Source organism: Arachis hypogaea, chromosome 8 (genome assembly GCF_003086295.3).
Source record: "Arachis hypogaea cultivar Tifrunner chromosome 8, arahy.Tifrunner.gnm2.J5K5, whole genome shotgun sequence".
Classification (NCBI taxonomy): domain Eukaryota; kingdom Viridiplantae; phylum Streptophyta; class Magnoliopsida; order Fabales; family Fabaceae; genus Arachis; species Arachis hypogaea.
Genome location: NC_092043.1, coordinates 4,600,349 through 4,608,124, shown reverse-complemented (window position 1 = coordinate 4,608,124; position 7,776 = coordinate 4,600,349). Strand labels below are relative to the sequence as shown.

General features: G+C 37.9%; 2 non-coding genes across 2 annotated transcripts; both read left to right on the top strand.

Annotated features, from left to right (window-relative positions):
* Positions 1–2,260: 2,260 nt before the first annotated feature.
* LOC112708544 (small nucleolar RNA R71) lies at positions 2,261–2,364 on the top strand. The gene has a single exon (XR_003156398.1). It is a non-coding gene; the product is annotated as a small nucleolar RNA R71 (small nucleolar RNA).
* A 4,872-nt stretch (positions 2,365–7,236) lies between these two features.
* Positions 7,237–7,344, top strand: LOC112708634 (small nucleolar RNA R71). The gene has a single exon (XR_003156479.1). It is a non-coding gene; the product is annotated as a small nucleolar RNA R71 (small nucleolar RNA).
* Positions 7,345–7,776: the final 432 nt, after the last annotated feature.

The window sequence follows — 7,776 nt, the reverse complement described above, 5'->3', positions numbered from 1 at the left end:
GATCCTGTGAGGTCCACAGATCCTGAGATGATCCTGTGGGGTCCACAGGTCCTGAGGTGTCAAGGAATTCCATCCCTGCACCAAATAGGCATGTAAATTGCCTTGGCACACCATTCTGGCGTTTAAACGCCCATTGGTGCACGTTCTGGGCGTTCAACGCCCATGTAAAGCATGTTTCTGGCGTTGAACGCCAGTTTCATGCTTGTTACTGGCGTTCAGCGCCAGTTTTTCCTCTCTGGGCACATTCCTGGCGTTCAGCGCCAGGATGTTGCTTGTTTCTGGCGTTCAGCGCCAGAATGGTGCTCTGTTCTGGCGTTGAACACCGGCCAGATGCATCTTACTGGCGTTGAACGCCAGCCTGTGCGTCCTCCAGGGTGAAAAATTTTTTTCTTCTGTTTTTGACTCTGTTTTTAATTTTTTTTTATTTTTTTCGTGACTCCTCATGATCATGTACCTAATAAAACACAAAATAACAATATAATAAAAATTAGATAAATAAAATTGGGTTGCCTCCCAACAAGCGCTTCTTTAATGTCAATAGCTTGACAGTGGCTCTCATGGAGCCACAAGGTGATCAGGTCAATTTTAGTGTGTAGTCCCAACACCAAACTTAGAGTTTGGATATGGGGTCTTAACACCAAACTTAGAGTTTGGTTGTGGCCTCACAACACCAAACTTAGAGTTTGACTGTGTGGGCTCTTCTTGACTCTGAACTGAGAGAAGTTCTTCCTGTTTACTCTCTTTTGTCACAGAGGAATGGCCATGTGCCTTAAACACAAGGTAGTCCCCATTCAATTGAAGGACTAACTCACCTCTGTTGACATCTATCACAGCTTCTGCTGTGGCTAGGAAAGGTCTTCCAAGGATGATGCAATCATCCTCTTCCTTCCTAGTGTCTAAGATTATGAAATCAGCAGGGGTGTAAAGGCCTTCAACCTTTACTAGCACGTCCTCTACTATTCCATAAGCTTGTCTTAATGACTTATCTGCCAATTGTAATGAGAACAAGGCAGGTTGTACCTCAATGATTCCCAGCTTCTCCATTACAGAGAGTGGCATAAGGTTTATCCCTGACCCTAGATCACATAGAGCCTTTTCAAAGCTCATGGTGCCTATGGTGCAAGGTATTAAGAACTTGCCAGGATCTTGTTTCTTTTGAGGTAGAGTTTTCTGAATCCAAGTATCTAGTTCACTAATGAGCAAGGGAGGTTCACTTTCCCAAGTCTCATTACCAAACAACTTGGCATTCAGCTTCATGATAGCTCCTAAGTATTGAGCAACTTGCTCTCCAATCACATCTTCATCCTCTTCAGAGGAAGAATAGTCTTCAGAGGTCATGAATGGCAGAAGGAGATTTAATGGAATCTCTATGGTCTCTATATGAGCCTCAGATTCCTCTGGATCCTTAATAGGAAACTCCTTCTTGCTTGAAGGACGTCCCAGGAGGTCTTCCTCACTAGGATTTTCGTCCTCCTCCTCCCTAGTGCATTCGGCCACTTTGACTAAATCAATGGCCTTGCACTCTCCTTTTGGATTCTCTTCTGTATTGCTTGGGAGAATACTGGGAGGAGTTTCAATGACTTTCTTACTCAGCTGGCCCACTTGTGCCTCCAAATTTCTAATGGAGGATCTTGTTTCATTCATGAAACTGAAAGTGGCCTTTGACAGATCAGAGACAATATTGGCTAAATTAGAAGTGTTTTGTTCTGAATTCTCTGTCTGTTGCTGAGAAGATGATGGATATGGCTTACTATTGCTCAACCTATTGCGTCCACCATTGTTAAAGCCTTGTTGAGGCTTTTGTTGATCCTTCCAGGAGAAATTTGGATGATTTCTCCATGATGGGTTATAGGTGTTTCCATAAGGTTCACCCATGTAATTAACCTCTGCCATGGCAGGGTTCTCAGGATCATAAGCTTCTTCAGAAGCTACCTCTCTAGTACTGTTGGATGCATGTTGCAATCCATTCAGATTTTGAGAGATCATGTTGACCTGTTGAGTCAACACTTTGTTCTGAGCCAATATAGCATTCAGAGCATCAATTTCAAGAACTCCTTTCTTCTGAGGTATCCCATTATTCACGGAATTCCTCTCAGAGGTATACATGAATTGGTTGTTTGCAACCATGTCAATGAGTTCTTGAGCCTCTTCAGGCGTTTTCTTCAGGTGAATAGATCCACCTGCAGAATAGTCCAATGACATTTTCGAAAATTCAGATAGACCATAATAGAATATATCTAATAGGGTCCATTCTGAAAACATGTCAGATGGACATCTTTTGGTCAGCTGCTTGTATCTCTCCCAAGCTTCATAGAGGGATTCACCATCTTTTTGTTTGAAGGTTTGAACATCCACTCTCAGCTTGCTCAGCTTTTGAGGAGGAAAGAATTTATCCAAGAAGGCTGTGACCAGCTTATCCCAGGAGTCCAGGCTATCCTTAGGTTGTGAATCCAACCATATTCTAGCTCTGTCTCTTACAGCAAAAGGGAAAAGCATGAGTCTGTAGACTTCAGGATCGACTCCATTCGTCTTTACAGTCTCACAGATCTGCAAGAACTCAGTTAAAAACTGATAAGGATCTTCAGATGGAAGTCCATAAAACTTGCAGTTTTGTTGCATTAATGCAACTAGTTGAGGCTTAAGCTCAAAGTTGTTGGCTCCAATGGCAGGAATGGAGATGCTTCTTCCATCAAACTTGGACGTTGGCTTTGTGAAGTCACCAAGCATTCTCCTTGCATTATTATTATTATTTTCGGCTGCCATCTCCTTCTCTTGTTCGAAAATTTCTGAAAGGTTACCTTTAGAATAATTTAATTTAGCTTCTCTTAATTTTCTCTTCAGAGTCCTTTCAGGTTCTGGATCAATTTCAACAAGAGTGCCTTTTTCCCTGTTCCTGCTCATATGAAAGAGAAGAAAACAAGAAAAGAAAGAGGAATCCTCTATGTCACAGTATAGAGATTCCTTTATGTTAGTAGAAGAAGAAGGGGGTAGAAGAATGAAGAAGAATTCGGAATTTTAGATGAAGAGAGGTGAAGAGAAGTGTTAGTAATTAAATAATTAAATAGAATAAGAGAAGAGAAGGGAAATTTCGAAAATAATTTTGAAAAAAAGAGGTTAGTAATTTTCGAAAATCAAAGACAAAATATAATTAAAATTAAAATTTAAAACAAAAAGAATTTTTGAAAAAGAGATGAGATATTTTCGAAAATTAGAGAGGGAAAAGTAGTTAGGTGGTTTTGAAAAAGATGAGAAACAAACAAAAAGTTAGTTAGTTGATTGAAAAAGATTTGAAATCAAATTTGAAAAAGATAAGAAGATAAGAAGTTAGATAAGATATTTTGAAATCAAATTTTGAAAAAGATAAAATTTTTGAAAAAGATAAGATAAAAGATAAAAAGATATATTTGAAAAAGATATTTTGAAAAAGATTTAATTTAAAAAAAAAACTTAACTAACAAGAAACTGAAAGATAAGATTCTAGAACTTAAAGATTGAACCTTTCTTAACAAGAAAGTAACAAACTTCAAATTTTTGAACCAATCACATTAATTGTTAGCATATTTTCGAAAATATGGTATAAAAGATAAGAAAAATATTTTGAAAAATGATTTTTAAAATTTTCGAAAATAAAATAAAAAAAATGAAAAAGATATGATTTTTGAAAAAGATTTTGAAAAGATAAGATTTTTAAAATTGAAATTTTGACTTGACTTGTAAGAAACAACTAATTTTGAAAATTTTTGACCAAGTCAACCCAAAATTTCGAAAATTTGGAGGAAAATAAGGAAAAGATATTTTTTTATTTTTTGAATTTTTAATTATGAGAGAGAAAAACAACAAAAATACTTGATGCATGAAATTTTTAGATCAAAACAATGAATGCATGCAAGAATGCTATGAATGTCAAGATGAACACCAAGAACACTTTGAAGATCATGATGAACATCAAGAACACATTTTTGAAAAATTTTTGATGCAAAGAAAACATGCAAGACACCAAACTTAGAAATCTTTAATGCATGAAAAATATGAATGCAAAGATGCACATGAAAAACAAGAAAAGACACAAAACAAGAAATCATCAAGATCAAACAAGAAGACTTGTCAAGAACAACTTGAAGATCATGAAGAACACTATGAATGCATGAGATTTTCGAAAAAAAATGCCAGAAAAATTTTAAAAACATGTAATTGACACCAAACTTAAAAATTGACTCAAGACTCAAACAAGAAACACAAAATATTTTTGGTTTTTATGATTTTATGATTTTTTTGTATTTTTATTAATTTTTTCGAAAAACATTTTTGGAAAAACGAAAAAGAAAAGAAAAATTTTTGAAAAAGTTTTTGAAAAAAAAATTACCTAATCTGAGCAACAAGATGAACCGTCAGTTGTCCATACTCGAACAATCCCCGGCAACGGCGCCAAAAACTTGGTGGACGAAATTGTGATCCTTATTCTTTAAGTTGCACTCCTTGTAAAATTATGGAATTTAGAAATTGGCACGAGTGGACACAACTCCGTTCAACTAACCAGCAAGTGTACTGGGTCGTCCAAGTAATAAACCTTACGCGAGTAAGGGTCGATCCCACAGAGATTGTTGGTATGAAGCAAGCTATGGTTACCTTGTAAATCTCAGTTAGGCAGATTAAATTTGTTTATGGTTTCGAAAATTAATAATAAAAAGAAAATAAAAAGGATAGAAATACTTATGTAAATCAATAGTAGAAATTTCAGATAAGCGAATGGAGATACTGTATGGCTCAAGGACGCCTACTTTCCTACTGTTTCAACTCAATCCTTCTTACTCCTTTCCATGGCAAGCTGTGTATAGGGGTTCACCATCAGCGGTGGCTACTTTCAATCCTCTCGGGAAAATGATCCTCTGCGGCTGTCACTCGCATGGCTAATCGTCTGGAGGCATCACCCATGGTTGATGGATACATCCCATCCTCGCAGTGAAAACTACGCTCACGCACTCTGTCACAGCACGGCTAATCACTGGTTGGTTCCTGCTCCTACTGGAATAGAATCCCTTGATTCTTTTGCGTCTGTCATTAACGCCCAGCACTTGCGAGTCTGAAGCACGTCACAGTCATTCATTACCGGAATCCTACTCGGAATACCACAGACAAGGTGAGACTTTCCGGATTCCCAGGATCCTACTCGGAATACCACAGACAAGGTGAGACTTTCCGGATCCTCATGAATGCCGCCATCTATCTAGCTTATACCACGAAGATTCTGTTGGGGAATCTAAGAGATACACATTCAAGCTCTGTTGCATGTAGAACGGAAGTGGTTGTCAATCACGTGCGTTCATAAGTGAGAATGATAATGAGGGTTACTTATCATCACATTCATCATGTTCTTGGGTACGAATGAATATCTTGGAATAAGAATAAGAGAGATTTGAATGAAAGGAAATAGAATTGCATTAATACTTGAGGTACAGCAGAGCTCCACACCCTTAGTCTATGGTGTGCAGAAACTCCACCGTTGAAAATACATAAGCAAAAGGTTCAGGCATGGCCGAATGGCCAGCCCCCATGTGGTCACAAGACCGAATGATCAAAGACTTCTAAAACAATAGTTAAATGTTCTATTTATAATAAACTAGCTCCTAGGGTTTACATGAGTGGGTAATTGATGCATAAATCCACTTCCGGAGCCCACTTGGTGTATGTTTGGGCTGAGCTTGATCAATCCACGAGCTGAGGCTTCTCTTGGAGTTGAACTCCGAGTTATGACGTGTTTTGGGCGTTCAACTCCGGATCATGACGTTTTTCTGGCGTTTAACTCCAGACAACAGCATGTACTTGGCGTTCAACACCAAGTTACGTCGTCAATCTCCGAATAAAGTATGAACTATTATATATTTCTGGAAAGCCCTGGATGTCTACTTTCCAACGCCGTTGAGAGCGCGCCAATTGGAGTTCTGTAGCTCCAGAAAATCTATTTCGAGTGCAGGGAGGTCAGATTCCAACAGCATCAGCAGTCCTTTTGTCAGCCTTCTTCAGAGTTTTGCTCAAGTCCCTCAATTTCAGCCAGAATTTACCTGAAATCACAGAAAAATACACAAACTCATAGTAAAGTCCAGAAATGTGAATTTAACATAAAAACTAATGAAAACATCCCTAAAAGTAGCTTAAACTTACTAAAAACTATCTAAAAACAATGCCAAAAAGCGTATAAATTATCCGCTCATCAACGCCCTTGTGGGCAGAAAGCTTCCATTCATCTCTGGCTTGCTGGTGCTAAACGAGCACCCTAGTAGGTAGAAAGCTCCTTAGCATTGCTGAGTTGTTGGTGCTAAACGCCCAGGTCCGCGTTTAGCGTCAGCTTGGCATATTTGAATTCTTCTTCTCTTCTTGCACACAAACTCTTCCAAACTTCATCTGAAGTAACTAAAACACGAAAGAAACTCAAAGTAGAATCCAAAGAGATTTCAAACACTAAAATAAGATTAAAACTCACTTAATTTGTATCTAAAATAAATAGAAAATATAGATAAGATGCTCACGCATTAAACCTTTAAATTTCTAATGGAGGCTTCTTGATTTTTGAAATTTATCCTAGTTTCTTTCATAAAACTAGAAGTTTGTTGGATCAATGTGGAGGTATATTCAATGAGTTTCTCCAAGGCAATTTTAAGAGGGATGGTCTTTGTTGGTTTTGTGATGGTTGTGTAAGAGGTTTTTATGAATAGTGAGGGTTGTTGAAAGTATTGAAGTTATTGGTTCTTTATTTTTTATTTTTCAAGCCAAAGTTAGGGTGGTTCTTCCATCCCAAATTATAGGTTTTAGAGAATGGGTCATTATGTGGCCTAGAGGGATTTCCCATGTAATTAACTTGCTCAATAGGGGGTTGACCATGATTAAAAGGCTCTGAAACTTCACTTTGATGAACTTCTCCTCCTATATCATAGGTGATACCCTGTGTTCCCACTGCAGAGGCTTGCATGTGTCCAAGTTGCTTAGTGATTGCATTGATTTGCTGAGATATAGCCTTGTTTTGTGCCAGAATAGTGTCCAATGTGTCTAGTTCCATCACTCCTTTCTTCATGGCTCTTTCAGAGGAATACAAATATTCATTATTGGCCACTATCTCAATTAATTCCAAAGCTTCTTTAGTTGTCTTCATGTGCAAAGATATCCTCCAGCTGAGGAATCCAATGAATATTTTGAAGTAGTAGTGATCCCATCATAGAAAATCCGAAATTGCAACCAGTCAGCAAACATATCTGGGAGACATTTTCTCAACATACCTTTGTACCTCTCCCAAGTTTCATAGAAGAATTCTCCATCTTTCTGCATAAAAGTCTGCATGTCATGTCTCAGCTTTGCTAACCTCTGTGATGGGAACAACTTGGTTAAGAACTTATTGATTAAATTATCCCATAATGTTATACTCTCCTTCGGTTGAGTCTCGAGCCATTGTTTGGCTCGGTCCCTTAAAGCGAATAGGAGAAACTTCAATGGATAAGTCTCAGCAGAGACACCATTAGATTTGACTGTGTCACAAATCTACAAGAAGTTAGAGATGAACAAATTAGGATTTTCTTGAGAGCTCCCATTGAGTTGGCAATTTTGTTGCACCAAAGTGTTGAGTTGAGAATTCAATTCAAAGTTGTTTGCCTCTACAGCGGATGCTACTATACTGCTTCCATAATTTCCAACAGCGGATTTTGTGAAAGATCCTAAAGTCCTTCTTGAATCAGCATTATGATTGTTCTTATTATTGTCTATCATGTTGCTCTCTAGTTCTTCTTCAAT